Consider the following 21131-nt stretch of genomic DNA (forward strand, 5'->3'; position numbering starts at 1 on the left):
TCAGACACATTACTGGGAGTATAATTGCTGTGGAGCTCTGTTATACACTCAGACACATTATTGGGGGTATTATTGCTGCGGAGCTCTGTTATACACTCAGACACATTACTGGGAGTATTATAGCTGTGGAGCTCTGTTATACACTCAGACACATTACTGGGAGTATTATTGCTGTGGAGCTCTGTTATACACCCAGACACATTACTGGGAGTATTATTGCCGTGGAGCTCTGTTATACACTCAGACACATTACTGGGAGTATTATTGCTGTGGAGCTCTGTTATACACTCAGACACATTACTGGGAGTATTATTGCTGTGGAGCTCTAGGATACACTCAGACACATTACTGGGAGTATTATTGCTGTGGAGCTCTGTTATACACTCAGACACATTATTGGGGGTATTATTGCTGCGGAGCTCTGTTATACACTCAGACACATTACTGGGAGTATTATTGCTGCGGAGCTCTGTTATACACTCAGACACATTACTGGGAGTATTATTGCTGTGGAGCTCTGTTATACACTCAGACACATTACTGGGAGTATTATTGCTGTGGAGCTCTGTTATACACTCAGACACATTACTGGGAGTATTATTGCTGTGGAGCTCTGTTATACACTCAGACACATTACTGGGAGTATTATTGCTGTGGAGCTCTGTTATACACTCAGACACATTACTGGGAGTATTATTACTGTGGAGCTCTGTTATACACTCACACATTACTGGGATTATTATTGCTGTGGAGCTCTGTTATACACTCAGACACATTACTGGGAGTATTATTGCTGTGGCGCTCTGTTATACACCCAGACACATTACTGGGAGTATTATTACTGTGGAGCTCTGTTATACACTCAGACACATTACTGGGAGTATTATTGCTGTGGGGCTCTGTTATACACTCAGACACATTACTGGGAGTATTATTGCTGTGGAGCTCTGTTATACACTCAGACACATTACTGGGAGTATTATTGCTGTGGAGCTCTATTATACACTCAGACACATTGCTGGGAGTATTATTACTGTGGAGCTCTGTTATACACTCAGACACATTACTGGGAGTATTATTGCTGTGGAGTTCTGTTATACACCCAGACACATTACTGGGAGTATTATTGCTGTGGGGCTCTGTTATACACTCAGACATATTACTGGGAGTATTATTGCTGTGGAGTTCTGTTATACACCCAGACACATTACTGGGAGTATTATTGCTGTGGGGCTCTGTTATACACTCAGACACATTACTGGGAGTATTATTGCTGTGGGGCTCTGTTATACACTCAGACATATTACTGGGAGTATTATTGCTGTGGAGTTCTGTTATACACCCAGACACATATCAGACTGGTCCCACCCATACAGGCAATAACTACAGTATGCTTTATCCTAGATGTATGTAATATCTACAATATGCTATATTCTACATGTATGTAAAAACTGCAGTATGTTTTATCCTACATGTATGTAATATCTACAGTATGCTATATCCTACATGTATGTAATAATTATGGTAAACTTTATCCTACATGTAGGTAGTATCTACAGTATGTTTTATCCTACATGTATGTAATAATTATGGTATGTTTTATTCTACATGTATGTAATATCTACAGTATGTTTTATCCTACATGTATGTAATAATTATGGTATGCTTTATCCTACATGTATGTAATATCTACAGTATGTTTTATCCTACATGTATGTAATAATGATAGTATGTTTTATCCTACATGTATGTAATAACTACAGTATGCTTTATCCTACATGTATGTAATAATGATACTATGTTTTATCCTACATGTATGTAATAACTACAGTATGTTTTATCCTACATGTATGTAATATCTATGATATGTTTTATCCTACATGTATGTAATAACTACAGTATGTTTTATCCTACATGTATGTAATATCTACAGTATACGTTATCCTACATGTATGTAATAATTATGGTATGTTTTATTCTACATGTATTTAATATCTACAATATGTTTTATCCTACATGTATGTAATATCTACAGTATGTTTCATCCTACATGTATGTAAGATCTACAGTATGTTTTATCCTACATGTATGTAATATCTACAGTATGTTTCATCCTACATGTATGTAAGATCTACAGTATGTTTGATCCTACATGTATGTAATAACTATGGTATGCTTTATCCTACATGTATGTAATAATGATGGTATGTTTTATCCTACATGTATGTAATAACTACAGTATGTTTTATCCTACATGTATGTAATAACTACAGTATGTTTTATCCTACATGTATGTAATATCTATGGTATGTTTTATCCTACATGTATGTAATAACTACAGTATGTTTTATCCTACATGTATGTAATATCTATGGTATGTTTTATCCTACATGTATGTAATAATGATGGTATGTTTTATCCTACATGTATGTAATAATGATGGTATATTTTATCCTACATGTATGTAATAACTGCGGCATGTTTTATCCTACATATCTATGCTAGCTACACGTATAGTAACAATTCGATAATAAACGTGTTTGGCAGGAAAGAGTTAACAATAAATCGGCAGATAAGGAATCCTGACGCAATGCATATTTGATTTCTGCGCGTTTCTCTTTGAAATAAGTAAATGTATGTTATTATGTAATTTGAATGGTCACATGCTGAACGTATTAAAAGCCAAATCATTTTAAAAACATTTAGCTTCTAGTGTCAAGTAAACTCATAGATCCATCTGGGTCTAATTATCAGCCGTAATGCTAAATAAATGCTCAAACTCTTTAAATACGGTTACGAGGAAGGGAGACGTTTCGGGGTGTCTGGAAACATATGGCCGAGTCTGGGACACATTTTGTTCCTATCACAGATAATGGGATTGTGTTTTCGGAATTATTATTACAGTTCACACCTCCTCACTTTTTACAGTCTATGAGGTAGGTATTATTATGTCTGTCTTTAATTTAAACCACTTGTAACCTAAAACAACAAAAACGGGAATTACACCATAAAAGGACCATCACCACTACAGTGTGCTACAATCGTTATGGTGTCTGGTGTGTAATCGTTATCAGTAGGCAAACTCGCCACCTCCACTGAAACCCAAGGATCTTTGGAGCTCTGTTTGCTGTCCTGAGCCAAGGCCTTATATTCAGGGCTAACTCATTGGCAACATTGGGCACTTCATCTCCCATAATGCGCTTACAGCCATAACTGTGGCAAAGCATCATGGGAGATGTAGTGCTGAGGATTTCCTTTCCCTGCACCACCATGTCTAGCTCAGACATAGCGCTATGAGGACAGGAGCAGGGTCCGGTTAACCCCAGGTAACTTGGCTTCAATACTTGCATTGGTTGGTCAACCGGGCACTTCTGGTACCATAACCACTAGGGCACACTGCAGTGGTTATGGTGCTTGGAGTGTTCCTTTAACTTGTGTTACCTTTCTCCATATTCTACCAGAAATGGAAGGCAGGGTTTATAGCAAGATGGAAGCACCCAGTCCAAAGAGGTAAACACAGTGCTGGGGACTTCTACAATGAAATTTATTATTCGGACCTCGACAATATATAGTTATTACATTTATTCTAATTCTGGGGTGTGACCGTTCTCCTTTAAGGGAGCAAACAGTTTGACTGCCAACATGGAGGGTACCAGGGCACTCAGAGCACCATAACCACTGCAGAAGGCACCGCCCCTTTAAGTCTGTACTGTACATAGATTATTTAGGAATTAATATTTCTGAATTCATTATAATTCCTATAGTTATAAATGGTTTATAGAGATTTCTTCTGAAAGGGTTGCTCTAAGCACCATAACCACTAGAGCATATTATAAGACTACAGTGTAGAGGTTCTGGTGCCAAGGGGCTATGGGTAATAAGCCTATTTGTGAGGGGTTTTACATAAAACAAGGCGCCCTGGAACCCATAGACCATGCAGCCACCATGACAATTTACTCTCTGGCATAAGAGTTCACAGATGGGACTCGAGTGCTGAGCTGACCCATCCCAGCACTCTCAGCCGATGGACAGAATCGATATTCAATAATGCTAAATAAAATTGAATGCTGCGGAGAGCAAGTTGACAGCTAACATTGGGATAGCGTCTACAGGCTCTGTGCACCATAACCACTACAACGAACTGCTCAATCAGCTGCAGTTGTTATGGTGCTTAGACTGCCCCTTTAATTTACTGACCGACTGCCCGAGGAACACTAAATATTTGACAGGGCTGTAGTATCATTTAATGTTGCTTAAACGACATTTCTCTAAAAAAATTGTTATGGTAATGGGGGTTTTCCAGCTCCAATCAATCTCCCCTTCTCTGTTCAGATGACATGAGACATAATCTCATGGGTTTATAAGGCTATGCAAGCGATCAGTCTTCTGAGCTTCGAGTCCTGCAAAAAGAGAGGATTAGGTTTCATTCAGTGACATACAAGGCATCGATCAGCCCGCTACCATCAAAAGACTTCCAAACCTTGTTTGTTCTTACCCTTGTCCCCCCCGATATTGTTAAACTTTTAAACTAGAATTATTAGATTTAGATTCACCTTCATAATTGAATTCCTTACTCTCAATCCATGGAATTATAGTAAATATTAGAATTATGATAGATGAAATGTAAATGAAGGAACTGTACTTAAAGGGGAATAAAATGAATTTTAATAAATCATTAGATGGTTAGACAAACCAAACAATGACAATTGCCTTCATAAATCCATATTATATACAATGTCTTTTAGCTTGTTTTTAATTTAAACTAAGGAGCTGTGTATCATGCCAATTTACATATAAACACACACACACACACACACACACACACACACAAACACACACACACACACACACAAACACACACACACACAAACACACACACACACACACACACACACACACACACACACACACAAACACACACACAAACACACACACACAAACACACACACACACACACACAAACACACACACAAACACACACACAAACACACACACACACAAACACACACACACAAACACACACAAACACACACACACACACACACACAAACACACACAAACACACACAAACACACACAAACACACACACACACACACACACACACAAACACACACAAACACACACACACACACACACACACACACAAACACACACAAACACACACAAACACACACACACATACACACACACACACACACAAAGAATCACACACTCAGACTCTTATTCCCAGAATTAGAGTTTTAATCACTTTTAAACTCTATCGATCACAAAAGTACTTTGATTTCCAATCATTTGCATCGATAGGTCAATTATATAAAAAGTAATTAACTGGGCATTTTGTGATCACAACAGGCTATAATTGTAGGTAGAGAGTAAAACACGTTTTACAAAACATGAGTTTTCTTTTTCATTTTTTTATACACGTGGAAATTAGATGTGGGATTATGTTATTACAGATCAGTTTATCAGCAATGGATTTAATGTTTCTTGGAGATAAAAATCCCCTTAAAAGATTTAATCTCTCTCTACATTGGGTTATTTGAGAGACAACCCCCATTATTACGTACAAGGAGACGCAGACAGACAGAGACAGTTAGTGACAGGAATACACTGAATAGCGACAGTAGACGGTAATACTAAACATAATTCACATACGTCGCAATATTTACTTATTTTTTAACGCACATATTACACATATATCTTTATCTGGACAGGGTGATTAACAAATTGGGAGTAACTGTAGAAACGCAGAGGTAGCACTACACACATCAATTCAGCATACGGCTATCAGCGTATAATAGAAACGTTTCTTCCACTGTGTGTTCTTCGTCAGCCGTAATAAAATATGACGACAAATGCCATGATATAGCGAACACACACACAATCGTCGAAGTTCCGTCCCTACAGTCACATATTGCATTATGTTTCATGACACCTAACCGTGTCACGTGATCCATTGTTTTCCAACACAGAATTTTAATAAGATTTTAATATTCCTGGTATCGTGATACGTGCGTAAAATGATCCCACAGTGTTTATATGTCAGCTAAAAATGTCCGATAAAAATCTGTATGTGGAAAATTGAGATCAATGGACTTTTTAAATATCTGAAGTTTTCTTATAAAAAAAAGGTGCATCACTAGGTCTGAGCATTTTCCAACCTTCACCGCAGGTAAGAGAGCGACAAAGAGCTAACACTAAACTAATAAATTTATTTTACAAACATGAAAATATATTCTTAAGGTAGTGACGACAGACTGACCACTATGTGCTTTGTATTGTACATCATATGCAATAGCATCGAGCGCAACAGTTCAATAAATCCCAACGAACGGTTTTGGAGTGAAATTTCTCTATAAAGAAATTAATTACTGCCATTTTAAATACCCAGTTACAAAACGATGTCAGTTTCACAGACTGCAAAGTGTTTCCCAAAACGTGTCATTATATTGTATGCGCTGCCGCTGTGTAAATCACATATTTTATGGTTTATAGAATAAATTAAAATAAAATGATTTTTAGATCTATTTGGTAAGTACACAAGGACAATAGCTTTGGTAATATTTTTTAAATGTGAATTCTTAAGAAAATGTACGGTTTACATGGATGGCAATAAATGTATACTTAAAACCCTACTTAAAAACATCAGAAACTGCTTTATTGGTTAAAAAGAGAGAGATTTTCTATGAGTGGTTGGTTCACCTTGACCGACCTGAGTCACTTTCCGTATTAACTTCTGCCCCGTCTCGGTATTAGAATCTGAAACCGAGCTAGATAATATGACCCAGTAAAAAGCAACGAAAGGAAGAAAGCCCAGATTGTGTATTTATACTAGATTTAATTCGCCTTTACAGAGACCGTGATTTAGATTGCAAGCTCTGCAGCCAAAGACCTGTCAAATGCCACCATTTAGATTGCAAGCTCTGCAGCTCTGCAGATCTGCAGCCAGAGCCATAACTAAACAAACACCACAATTCAGATTTCACTTTCAAATCTTCAGGTACAAGTCTATCTTGAATGAATGCAATTTAGAGTGCTAGCTCTGCAGCCAGCAGCCTGCCTCAAACTGACAGTATCATTCAGTCCTTTATAAAACCACAAACTATAATCACTGTGAATATTTGCTTAATAATCCTTATTTCGGATTAAAGGGGCAGGCACTTGATGCCCCATGGTTTCACCTTGCGCCCTTGTAGCCTGCACAGCAGACCCCTGTGGGATAGCACTCATTACCTGCTAGCCCGGAGCTGCCTTGATTATACAGATCCATTCTTTTGAGATGGAAATGAGGGTCAGATCCTCGAAGCACGCCTGAATGCGAGTTACTTGTCAGTCTGGGAAAATCTGTTTCTGGAGGAAAAACACATGTGAACTTGATTTGGGGCTAAAACTCCTCGAATAAGTAACTCATATCCCCTTACATTGAAAAACAAAAAGATGTCAACATATTTAACAAGCAAGATGCAGAAACAGACACATTATCGGGCTAATAAAATAACGTTCCCTTTAAGAATCATGGAATGCGGTATTTCGTTAGCTTGACCGGACCTCGTTATTCACTAAGGGGAGAATTGCTAGGAATGGAAAGTGAATTTAAGGCATGTTACATCGAAACATAGGATGTGAAGGCAGATAAGAACCATTCGGCCCATCTAGTCTGCCCAATTTTCTAAATACTTTCATTAGTCCCTGGCCTTATCTTATAGTTAGGATAGCCTTATGCCTATCCCACGCATGCTTAAACTCCTTTACTGTGTTAACCTCTACCACTTCAGCTGGAAGGCTATTCCATGCATCCACTACCCTCTCAGTAAAGTTAATAATTCCTGATATTATTTTTAACCCTTTGCCCTTCTAATTTAAGACTATGTCCTCTTGTTGTGGCAGTTTTTCTTCTTTTAACCCCTTAAGGACCGAGGACGGTTCAGGACCGTCATCGTCATTTTTGCGTTGCCGACCGCTGACGGTCATGAACCGTCCTAACGGTCTTAGTTACTTACCCGATCGCCGTCGTTCCCCCGGCGGCGATCGGCGTTGGTCCCGGTGTGGGGAGACTGCCTGCAGCCCAGACAGTCTCCCCATGGCGAATTAGGACCCCTGTGGCCATGAGATCGCTCAACAGAGCGACCACATGGTCACAATAGGTGTCCATGTGTCTGCCTGCAGGGGGACTGTCTGTGCTGACAGGCAGTCTCCCTGCAACTGTAAAATCAAAGAAAAGAAAAAAGGTTAAAGTTAATAAATAAAAATAATAATTATATATGTCTATATATCAGATATATATATATAATGTCATACTAAGTGTATTTTTATATTAATATGTACATATATTAATATAAAAATACTTATAATTAAATTACACACGTATATATATAATATATATAATAACTATATATATTGTATATATATTATTATAAAATACAAATAATAAGTAATTTAAATTAAATTAAACATGTAAAAATAATAATAAAAATTAAAAAAAATTATATATCTATATTAAATTTTATTCTAACTGTATTTTGATATTAATATATATATATTTATATCAAAATACACTTAGAATGAAATTGTATATAAATCTATGTATATATAAATAAATAAAAAGAATACGAACTATACATATGTCCATATACAAAATTACATAAATAATTATATAAATATACACGTAGACTTCAAATATATAAAATGCATATATATTTAAATTCTATGTGTGTATTTATGTAATATTTTTACACAATTAAGTAATTTTATTGATTGCAATTTAAGGGACCTGCCTGACAACCCAGGTCGAAAGTCCAGAGAATTTAATTTGCTATCACTGTATTTTACCCTGTAACGTTCTACGACACCCTAAAACCTGTACATGGGGGTACTGTTTTACTCGGGAGACTTCGCTGAACACAAATATTAGTGATTCAAAACAGTAAATCATATCACAGCGATGATATTGTCAGTGAAATTGACTTTTTTTGAATTTTTCACACACAAACAGCACTTTTACTGATGATATAATTGTTGTGATATGTTTTCCTGTTTTGAAACACTAATATTTGTGTTCAGCAAAGTCTCCTGAGTAGAACAGGACCCCCCATGTACAGGTTTTATAGCGTTTTTGAAAGTTACAGGGTCAAATATATGGGTCAAATATTTTTACATTGAAAATGGCCAGGTTGGTTATGTTACCTTTGAGAGCGTATGGTAGCCCAGGAATGAGAATTACCCCCATGATGGCATACCATTTGCAAAAGAAGACAACCCAAGGTATTGCAAATGAGGTATGTCCAGTCTTTTTTAGTAACCACTTAGTCACAAACACTGGCCAAAATTAGCGTTCAATTTAGTTTTTTACTTTTTTCACACACAAACAAATATGAACGCTAACTTTGGCCAGTGTTTGCAACTAAGTGGCTACTAAAAAAGTCTGGACATACCCCATATTGAATACCCTGGGTTGTCTACTTTTAAAAAAATATGTACATGTGGGGTGGTATTCAGAGATTTATGACAGATAATAGTGTTACAATGTCACTATTGATACATTTTAAAAATTTATGTTTTGAAACCGCAATATCCTACTTGTACTTATAGCCCTATAACATGCAAAAAAAAAGCAAAAAGCATGTAAACACTGGGTATTTTTAAACTCAGGACAACATTTTGAATCTATTTAGCATTTTTTTTCATTCGCTTTTGTAGATGAGTAAAAGATTTTTCACATAAAAGTAAAAAAACATGTATTTCTTTAAATTTTTCATCATATTTTTTCATTTTTTTTTAAATTAAATTACATGAGATTATATAAATAATGGTATTTAAAGAAAGCCCCCTTTGTCCTGAAAAAAAACCCAATATATCATTTGTATGAGAACAGTAAATGAGAGAGTGGAAAATTACAGCTTAACACAAACACCACAAAAGTGTAAAAAGATGCCTGGTCGCAAATGTACAACATCGCAAAAACTGTCCGGTCCTTAAGGGGTTAAATATAGTCTCCTCCTTTACTGTGTTGATTCCCTTTATGTATTTAAATGTTTATATCATATCCCCCCTGTCCATAGGCGTGCGCACGGGGTGTGCCGGGTGTGCCTGGGCACACCCTAATCCCCGCGGCACGCCTATGTATTGAGACCGGCAGGGGAGATCTCAGGATCTCCCCTGCCGGCTCATGCAGAGCCGGCGCTATCTGAGTGCCGGCTCTGCTCTCAGCCTCCCCTCACCGGCCCACAGGCATGGAGGGAGGCAGGAGAGGACCCGGGGAGCTATTGCCAGCAGCTCCGCCGGGTTCCTCTCGCGAGATCTGAGCGTTGCCGCGGCAACGCTCAGATCTCGCGTGAGTGAACTCTAGCCCTGCGGGGCTAGAGTTCACTCTCCACTGGACCACCAGGGATGGATGGCAGCAGCAGCAGGATCCCCACTCCCAGGCATAAGGGTAAGAAGGGAGGGGGGATAACTGATCTGCCCCCACCTCCACTGGACCACCAGGGAAAGCAGCAAGGAAAGATCCCCCCTCCCTACATAAAGTAAGAAGGGAGGGGGGATATTAAGTAATGTACCTCCACCCCCCACAATCACCCACACACACATATACACAGCACCAACACATATACAGCACCCACACACATACACAGCACCCACACACATACACAGCACCCACACACATACACAGCACCCATAGACATACACAGCACACACACACATACACAGCACCCACAGACATACACAGCACCCACATACATATACAGCACCCACACACATATACAGCACCCACACACATACACAGCACCCACAGACATACACAGCACCAACACACATACAGCACCCACACACATACACAGTACCCACACACATACACAGCACCCACACACATACAGCACCCACACACATACAGCAGACACACACATACAGCACCCACACACAGCACCTATACACATACATAACACCAACACACATACAGCACCCACACACATACACAGCACCCACACACATACACAGCACCCACACACATACAGCACCCACAGACATACACAGCACCCACACACATACACAGCACAAACACAAATACACAGCACCAACACACATACAGCACCCACACACACATACAGCACCCACACACACAGCACCCTCACAAACACACAGCACTCTCACACAATTACACAAACAGCACTCTCACACTCACACAGCACACTAACAGTACCCTCACAAACACAAACAGGACCCTAACAAACACACACAGCACACTACCAGTACCCTCACACACAGTACATTTACAGCACCCTCACAAGTGCACACACACACACAAACAGCACCCTGACACACAGTACACTCACAGCACCCTCACAAGCACGCACACACAAACACCCTCACCCACATAGTACACTACCAGCACCCTCACACACACATCACACTAACAGCACCCTCACACAGCACACACACAGCTTTGTGTCTGTGTGTGTATATATGTGTATATATATATATATATATACATATATACATACATACATAGGAAACATGGGGGGATGTACATACATACAGGGAGTGCAGAATTATTAGGCAAGTTGTATTTTTGAGGATTAATTTTATTATTGAACAACAACCATGTTCTCAATGAACCCAAAAAACTCATTAATATCAAAGCTGAATATTTTTGGAAGTAGTTTTTAGTTTGTTTTTAGTTATAGCTATTTTAGGGAGATATCTGTGTGTGCAGGTGACTATTACTGTGCATAATTATTAGGCAACTTAACAAAAAACAAATATATACCCATTTCAATTATTTATTTTTACCAGTGAAACCAATATAACATCTCAACATTCACAAATATACATTTCTGACATTCAAAAACATAACAAAAACAAATCAGTGACCAATATAGCCACCTTTCTTTGCAAGGACACTCAAAAGCCTGCCATCCATGGATTCTGTCAGTGTTTTGATCTGTTCACCATCAACATTGCGTGCAGCAGCAACCACAGCATCCCAGACACTGTTCAGAGAGGTGTACTGTTTTCCCTCCTTGTAAATCTCACATTTGATGATGGACCACAGGTTCTCAATGGGGTTCAGATCAGGTGAACAAGGAGGCCATGTCATTAGATTTTCTTCTTTTATACCCTTTCTTGCCAGCCACGCTGTGGAGTACTTGGACGCGTGTGATGGAGCATTGTCCTGCATGAAAATCATGTTTTTCTTGAAGGATGCAGACTTCTTCCTGTACCACTGCTTGAAGAAGGTGTCTTCCAGAAACTGGGAGTTGAGCTTGACTCAATCCTCAACCCGAAAAGGCCCCACAAGCTCATCTTTGATGATACCAGCCCAAACCAGTACTCCACCTCCACCTTGCTGGCGTCTGAGTCGGACTGGAGCTCTCTGCCCTTTACCAATCCATCCATCTGGCCCATCAAGACTCACTCTCATTTCATCAGTCTATAAAACCTTAGAAAAATCAGTCTTGAGATATTTCTTGGCCCAGTCTTGACGTTTCAGCTTGTGTGTCTTGTTCAGTGGTGGTCGTCTTTCAGCCTTTCTTACCTTGGCCATGTCTCTGAGTATTGCACACCTTGTGCTTTCAGGCACTCCAGTGATGTTGCAGCTCTGAAATATGGCCAAACTGGTGGCAAGTGGCATCTTGGCAGCTGCACGCTTGACTTTTCTCAGTTCATGGGCAGTTATTTTGCGCCTTGGTTTCTCCACACGCTTCTTGCGACCCTGTTGACTATTTTGAATGAAACGCTTGATTGTTCGATGATCACGCTTCAGAAGCTTTGCAATTTTAAGAGTGCTGCATCCCTCTGCAAGATATCTCACTATTTTTGACTTTTCTGAGCCTGTCAAGTTCTTCTTTTGACCCATTTTGCCAAAGGAAAGGAAGTTGCCTAATAATTATGCACACCTGATATAGGGTGTTTATGTCATTAGACCACACCTCTTCTCATTACAGAGATGCACATCACCTAATATGCTTAATTGGTAGTAGGCTTTCGAGCCTATACAACTTGGAGTAAGACAACATGCATAAAGAGGATGATGTGGTCAAAATACCCATTTGCCTAATAATTCTGCACACAGTGTATACACATATATATATATGCATATATATATATATATACGCCGCGTGTGCTTGTGCTTTAGGGTGCACACCCTAATGCAATAGGCTGCGCACGCCTATGCCCCTGTCCTCCATGCTATACATGTTAAGATCCTTTAACCTTTCCTGGTAAGTTTTATCCTGCATGGACCAGTTTTGGTTGTTCTGTAAAACCCTGTAGTCAGTACTAAGGTTGTGGATTGTGAATAAAAGAGGCTGTATGTGTCAGTACAGTCAGTTCTGCTTGACCTCAAAGCGAAGTGTCATCTCGTTATTGGGGGAATTGGATTGTATACTGATTGCCAGGAGTGTAAGCTGATTTATGCTTTTCCTGTTCGGCTGTTTACAGTGTTTGTGTGTTTCCTGTTCGGAAGTTGGAGGATTCGTGTAGTTTGCAGTTCGGGAGACTGGTGCTTGCAGTTAGCTGCCAGTGCCTTGGAAAGGGGAATATCGCCTAAACGGGTTTTAACCTCTTGTGTGCAAAACAGTCCGTTACATAGGGACAAATGACTTGGCTTGCAATGAGGTTTCAGTGGTGAAGAAAGTTTTTTGTGTTTTTTGTCAATGATATATGTGAACGCTTACCTGGCACCCTGACTGGACACCTCCACACACAGATGCTTCCTAGCTGACGCTGAGGACCATAAGCACCACACCGTACACCACAAGCACCGCAGACTCCACAACCGATATAGCTTAACTGGAATCTTGCCATCTTCCTTCCACCCTGGACCAACCTGTGACATCCAGGAGCGTGTTCTAAAGAACGTAGCAGGAACAGCTCTTACAAGAGCTTAGTGATTATACTAAGGGGAGTATAGTGAATATAGAAATCCCCAGAGTGAATATAGCAGTTCCACTCCAATCACGAGACGAGGCTATGAGTTGAGGGTTAAACAGGAACTCAATTTTAATGGAGGCACACTGGCCTTTTATGCAAGTTTCCCAACAAAGGTGACGCCCAGATGGACCTTGTTGGGCACAGGGACACAAAGTGTACAAGTCAATAAGAACAATGTGACAATGAATGACACTCCCACATGCAGTACACAATCCCTCCCCTCTGCCTGTGATATAATTAAGGCAGATAATGCATTAACTTAATTATCCCCAGGCAGAAAAAACACACATTTTACAAAGTCTAATAAGTACCCCCAAAACACAATGTATCCCCTGATAGCCCTGATCTGGGTGAACAACATATCCAAAAATCACCAAGATCAGAGCAGGGGTTCAGGAAATTCCTGGAAGTCTCTTTTTGACTGACCGCAGGCATGGTCTCATGCCTAAAACAGTTCCAGAAAATCAGGGCTTGTGACCGGTCTAGTTCGGTAGTTTGCAAGCAAACAAACTACCGAACAGAGTCAATTGGAAACATCAATACAATTGTCCCCCAAAACAAGGACAGAAGGTGCCTGTAGCAAGTGTGTTAAAAAATGATAAGCTTAGAGTCATGTCTACAAATGCTCGCAGTTTAGGGAATAAGATCCATGAACTTGTGGCAATAATGGCAACTGATAGTGTAGATTTAGTCGCTGTTACTGAGACATGGTATAATGAGAAAAAAATGACTGGGACATAGCAATACCAGGGTACTCTTTATATAGAAAAGACAGGGAAGGCAAGAAAGGGGGAGGGGTGGCCCTGTATGTGAAGGATAGCATAAAATCTTGCCTAATAAAAGTTAGTGAGACGAACATAGAGTCCGTTTGGGTTACGTTAGAATTTGGTAATCACACAGTAACTCGTGTAGGTGTGATTTATAGGCCCCCAGGACAAATAGAAGAGTTAGATAATCTACTAGTTGAAGAAATAGCTAAAATGACAATTAAGGGGGAAGTTATCATCATGGGTGTGACAGACCTCTCTGTCTTTGAATTACTTTTATTTCCCCTTGTTTCGTCTGTTTGTTCAGCTATTTCCCTGTCCGTACAGTCCCTACGCTTATTCCCCTGTTTTACTAAAAGAACTGCCGAACGGCTGGCCACCCAGCAGGGAAGTGTGCTGCTTGTTAACTTCTTGGCCTCATTAGAAAGGCTGTGGTTAACCGCAGACACTTCCTAATTGCCGAATGTCGGCTGGGTGGTCGTCGTTCATATGAACGAACACGTGGCGGCGGCCCTCTTGGACATACGAATGCCCAGCGGTGTTCGGCAACGATTTCATGGAACTGAAAACGGACACTATTTTCACACGAACACCGCTGAAGCCGCCGACCTCCCTTCTTCTTTTCTTCAGTTATACCACAGCCATACCGTTCAGTACTTTTTCCTTACGAACGGAGTCACCCCAGATAGCTATCCCATGGAGCCCATTCGTGTAACGAAAGACTATGTGAAAGACTTTGGCTCCATGGCGATTTAACTGTATGTAGGTGATCTGAGCGCTATTCAGTAATATTGTGCGCTCAGATCTAAGCTATCTGGGGATACGTTGCATATCGGGGTTACATTTGCTAAATTGTAAATTATAGATTTTTATGTATTTTTGTCCCTGCTTGTAAAATTGAGTTTTTCCTCTATCCTCTGAGATAATTGAGTTACTTCCCAATTATCTACAGGATAGAGAGGAGGGTCCTATACTGTTCCAAGGGGAGTGGTTATCTCTGCACTGTCGTGATTGGTTAGTGTAATATTTTGGCCCCCAGTTTTCCACCAGGTCCCCTAGGGGAGTGTCCACCTGGTGGGAGAACTGCATAAAAGGTGGGCAGGTAGCCCAGATTAAACAGATTCCTGCTTGACCCTTAATACAGAGCCTCGTCTCGAACTTGGGGGGGATTATTCGTATGGTTTTCCTGTTCGGCTTTAACCCCTTCTATACTCGGGGTGTCGTTATAATGGGTGACTTTAATCTTCCTGATGTGAATTGGAAAACCAAAATAGATGCTTGTGCCAGTAGCACACATATTCTAAACTCCCTACTGGGATTGTCTCTAAAACAAGTCCTTGAGGAACCAACTTGTAAAGAGGCCATACTAGATTTAGTGTTAACAAATGGAGATTTGGTATACGATATTACTGTAGGTAAAAGTTTAGGATCCAGAGATCATCAGTCAGTGTGGTTTAATATAAGAACAGTGACTAAGAAACACCACACAAAAACAAATGTGTTAGACTTTAGAAAAACTGACTTTTCTAAAATTAGAATATGTGTAAAGGAGTCATTATCAGACTGGAACAATTTAAATGGAGTCCAAGAGAAATGGGATTATTCAAAAGTTGCACTGCTGAAGGCAACAGAAAATTGCATTAGGCTTGTCAGTAAAAGCAAAAAATTCAAGAAACCACTGTGGTACTCCGCAGGTGTGTCAAAAATAGTAAAAAACAAAAAGTTAGCATTTAGTAATTATTAAAAAAAAAAAACAGAGTGAGGAAGACAGAATGACCTATAAGATTAGGCAGAAAGAGGCTAAGCAAGTTATAAGAGCTTCCAAATCACACACAGAAGGGAAAATAGAACAGTCAGTAAAAAAGGGGGACAAAACGTTTTTTAGATACATAAATGAGAAAAGAAAAGTAAAACAAGGATTAGTTAGATTAAAAACAAAAGAAGGAAGGTATGTAGATGAGGATAAAGGTCTAGCTGACTGCCTCAATGAATATTTTTGTTCGGTATTTACAGATGAAAATTAAGGAAAGGGGCCTCAGTTCGGAAAAAGTACAAATGAGTCATTTATTACACGTGAGTTTACAGAGGAAGAGGTTCTATTTCAACTGTCAAAAGTAAAGACAAATAAATCAATGGGACCTGATGGAATAACCCAAAGTTATTAAAAGAGCTTAATGGTGTACTAGCAAAACCATTAACAGATTTATTTAACCAATCATTGTTAACAGGAGTAGTCCCAGAAGATGATATTGCAGAAGGTCTTGATGGTAAGGTATGTCTTTTTGCGGAAGATATTAAAGGGACACTATAGCCACCAGAACAACTACAGCTTTTTGAATTTGTTCTGGTGAGTAGAAAAAGTAAAAGTAATTACCTTTCGGATTTTGGAGGAGCTTGGAGGAAAGACGAGACAGGGGGGATATGATAGAAACATTTAAATACATAAAGGGAATCAACACAGTAAAGGAGGAGACTATATTTAAAAGAAGAAAAACTTCCACAACAAGAGGACGTAGTCTTAAATTAGAGGGGCAAAGGTTTAAAAAAATATCAGGAAGTATTACTTTACTGAGAGGGTAGTGGATGCATGGAATAGCCTTCCAGCTGAAGTGGTAGAGGTTAACACAGTAAAGGAGTTTAAGCATGCGTGGGATAGGCATAAGTCTATCCTAACTATAAGATAAGGCCAGGGACTAATGAACGTATTTGGAAAATTGAGCAGACTAGATGGGCTGAATGGTTCTTATCTGCCGTCACATTCTATGTTTCTGGGAGTATTATTGCTGTGGAGCTCTGTGATACACTCAGACACATTACTGGGAGTATTATTGCTGGAGAGCTTTGTTATACACTCAGTTGCATTACTGGGAGTATTATTACTGTGGGGCTCTGTTATACACTCAGACACATTACTGGGAGTATTATTGTTGTGGAGCTCTGTTATACACTCAGACATATTACCGGGAGTATTATTGCCGTGGAGCTCTGTTATACACTCAGACACATTACTGGGAGTATAATTGACGTGGAGCTCTGTGATACACTCAAACACATTACTGGTAGTATTATTGCTGTGGGCTCTGTTATACACTGAGACACATTACTGGGAGTATTATTGCTGTGGAGCTCTGTTATACACAGACACATTACTGGGAGTATTATTGCTGTGGAGATCTGTTATACACTCAGACACATTACTGGGAGTATTATTGCTGGGGAGCTCTGTTATACACTCAAACACATTACTGGGAGTATTATTGCTGTGGAGCTCTGTTATACACAGACACATTACTGGGAGTATTATTGCTGTGGAGCTCTGTTATACGCTCAGACACATTACTGGGAGTATTATTGCTGTGGAGCTCTGTTATACACTCAGACACATTACTGGGAGTATTATTGCTGTGGAGCTCTGTTATACACTCAGACACATTACTGGGAGTATTATTGCTGTGGAGCTCTGTGATACACCCAGCAACATTACTGGGAGTATTATTGCTGTGGGGCTCTGTTATACACTCAGACACATTATTGGGAGTATTATTGCTGTGGAGCTCTGTTATACACTCAGACACATTACTGGGAGTATTATTGCTGTGGAGCTCTGTGATACACCCAGACACATTACTGGGAGTATTATTGCTGTGGAGCTCTGTGATACACCCAGACACATTACTGGGATTATTATTGCTGTGGGACTCTGTTATACACTCAGACACATTACTGGGAGTATTATTGCTGTGGGGCTCTGTTATACACTCAGACACATTACTGGGAGTATTATTGCTGTGGAGCTCTGTGATACACTCAGACACATTACTGGGAGTATTATTGCTGTGAGCTCTGTTATACACAGACACATTACTGGGAGTATTATTGCTGTGGAGCTCTGTTACACACTAAGACACATTACTGGGAGTATTAAGGCTGTGGAGCTCTGTGATACACCCAGACACATTACTGGGAGTATTATTGCTGTGGAGCTCTGTTATACACTCGGACATATTACTGGGAGTATTATTGCTGTGGAGCTCTGTTATACACTCAGACACATTACTGGGAGTATTATTGCTGTTAAGCTCTGTTATACAGTCAGACACATTACGGGGAGTATTATTGCTGTTGAGCTATGTTATACACTCAGACACATTACTGGGAGTATTATTGCTGGGGAGCTCTGTTATACACTCAAACACATTACTGGGAGTATTATTGCTGTGGAGCTCTGTTATACACAGACACATTACTGGGAGTATTATTGCTGTGGAGCTCTGTTATACGCTCAGACACATTACTGGGAGTATTATTGCTGTGGAGCTCTGTTATACACTCAGACACATTACTGGGAGTATTATTGCTGTGGAGCTCTGTTATACACTCAGACACATTACTGGGAGTATTATTGCTGTGGAGCTCTGTGATACACCCAGCCACATTACTGGGAGTATTATTGCTGTGGGGCTCTGTTATACACTCAGACACATTATTGGGAGTATTATTGCTGTGGAGCTCTGTTATACACTCAGACACATTACTGGGAGTATTATTGCTGTGGAGCTCTGTGATACACCCAGACACATTACTGGGAGTATTATTGCTGTGGAGCTCTGTGATACACCCAGACACATTACTGGGATTATTATTGCTGTGGGACTCTGTTATACACTCAGACACATTACTGGGAGTATTATTGCTGTGGGGCTCTGTTATACACTCAGACACATTACTGGGAGTATTATTGCTGTGGAGCTCTGTGATACACTCAGACACATTACTGGGAGTATTATTGCTGTGAGCTCTGTTATACACAGACACATTACTGGGAGTATTATTGCTGTGGAGCTCTGTTACACACTAAGACACATTACTGGGAGTATCAAGGCTGTGGAGCTCTGTGATACACCCAGACACATTACTGGGAGTATTATTGCTGTGGAGCTCTGTTATACACTCAGACATATTACTGGGAGTATTATTGCTGTGGAGCTCTGTTATACACTCAGACACATTACTGGGAGTATTATTGCTGTTAAGCTCTGTTATACAGTCAGACACATTACTGGGAGTATTATTGCTGTTAAGCTCTGTTTTACACTCAGACACATTACTGGGAGTATTATTGCTGGGGAGCTCCTTAATACACTCAGACACATTACTGGGAGTATTATTGCTGTGGAGCTCTGTTATACACTCAGACACATTACTGGGAGTATTATTGCTGTGGAGCTCTGTGATACACCCAGCCACATTACTGGGAGTATTATTGCTGTGGGGCTCTGTTATACACTCAGACACATTATTGGGAGTATTATTGCTGTGGAGCTCTGTTATACACTCAGACACATTACTGGGAGTATTATTGCTGTGGAGCTCTGTGATACACCCAGACACATTACTGGGAGTATTATTGCTGTGGAGCTCTGTGATACACCCAGACACATTACTGGGATTATTATTGCTGTGGGACTCTGTTATACACTCAGACACATTACTGGGAGTATTATTGCTGTGGGGCTCTGTTATACACTCAGACACATTACTGGGAGTATTATTGCTGTGGAGCTCTGTGATAAACTCAGACACATTACTGGGAGTATTATTGCTGTGAGCTCTGTTATACACAGACACATTACTGGGAGTATTATTGCTGTGGAGCTCTGTTACACACTAAGACACATTACTGGGAGTATCAAGGCTGTGGAGCTCTGTGATACACCCAGACACATTCCTGGGAGTATTATTGCTGTGGAGCTCTGTTATACACTCAGACATATTACTGGGAGTATTATTGCTGTGGAGCTCTGTTATACACTCAGACACATTACTGGGAGTATTATTGCTGTGGAGCTCTGTTATACACTCAGAAACATTACTGGGAGTATTATTACTGTGGAGCTCTGTTATACACTCAGACACATTACTTGGAGTATTAAGGCTGTGGAGCTCTGTTATACACTCAGACACAATACTGGGAGTATTAAGGCTGTGGAGCTCTGTGATACACCCAGACACATTACTGGGAGTATTATTGCTGTGGAGCTCTGTTATACACTCAGACACATTACTGGGAGTATTATTGCTGTGGAGCTCTGTTATACACTCAGACACATTACTGGGAGTATTATTGCTGTGGAGCTCTGTTATACACTCAGACACACTACTGGGAGTATTATTGCTGTGGAGCTCTGTTATACACTCAGACACAATACTGGGAGTATTATTGCTGTGGAGCTCTGTTATACACTAAGACACAATACTGGGAGTATTAAGGCTGTGGAGCTCTGTTATACACTCAGACACATTACTGGGAGTATTATTGCTGTGGAGCTCTGTGATACACTCAGACACATTACTGGGAGTGTTATTGCTGCGGAGCTCTGTGATACAGAAAAAACGCTAAAATCGGGTAGTACCCCTTTAAGGAGTGCTCCCAATTA

This window comes from Pelobates fuscus, chromosome 7, assembly GCF_036172605.1.
Source record: "Pelobates fuscus isolate aPelFus1 chromosome 7, aPelFus1.pri, whole genome shotgun sequence".
NCBI lineage: Eukaryota > Metazoa > Chordata > Amphibia > Anura > Pelobatidae > Pelobates > Pelobates fuscus.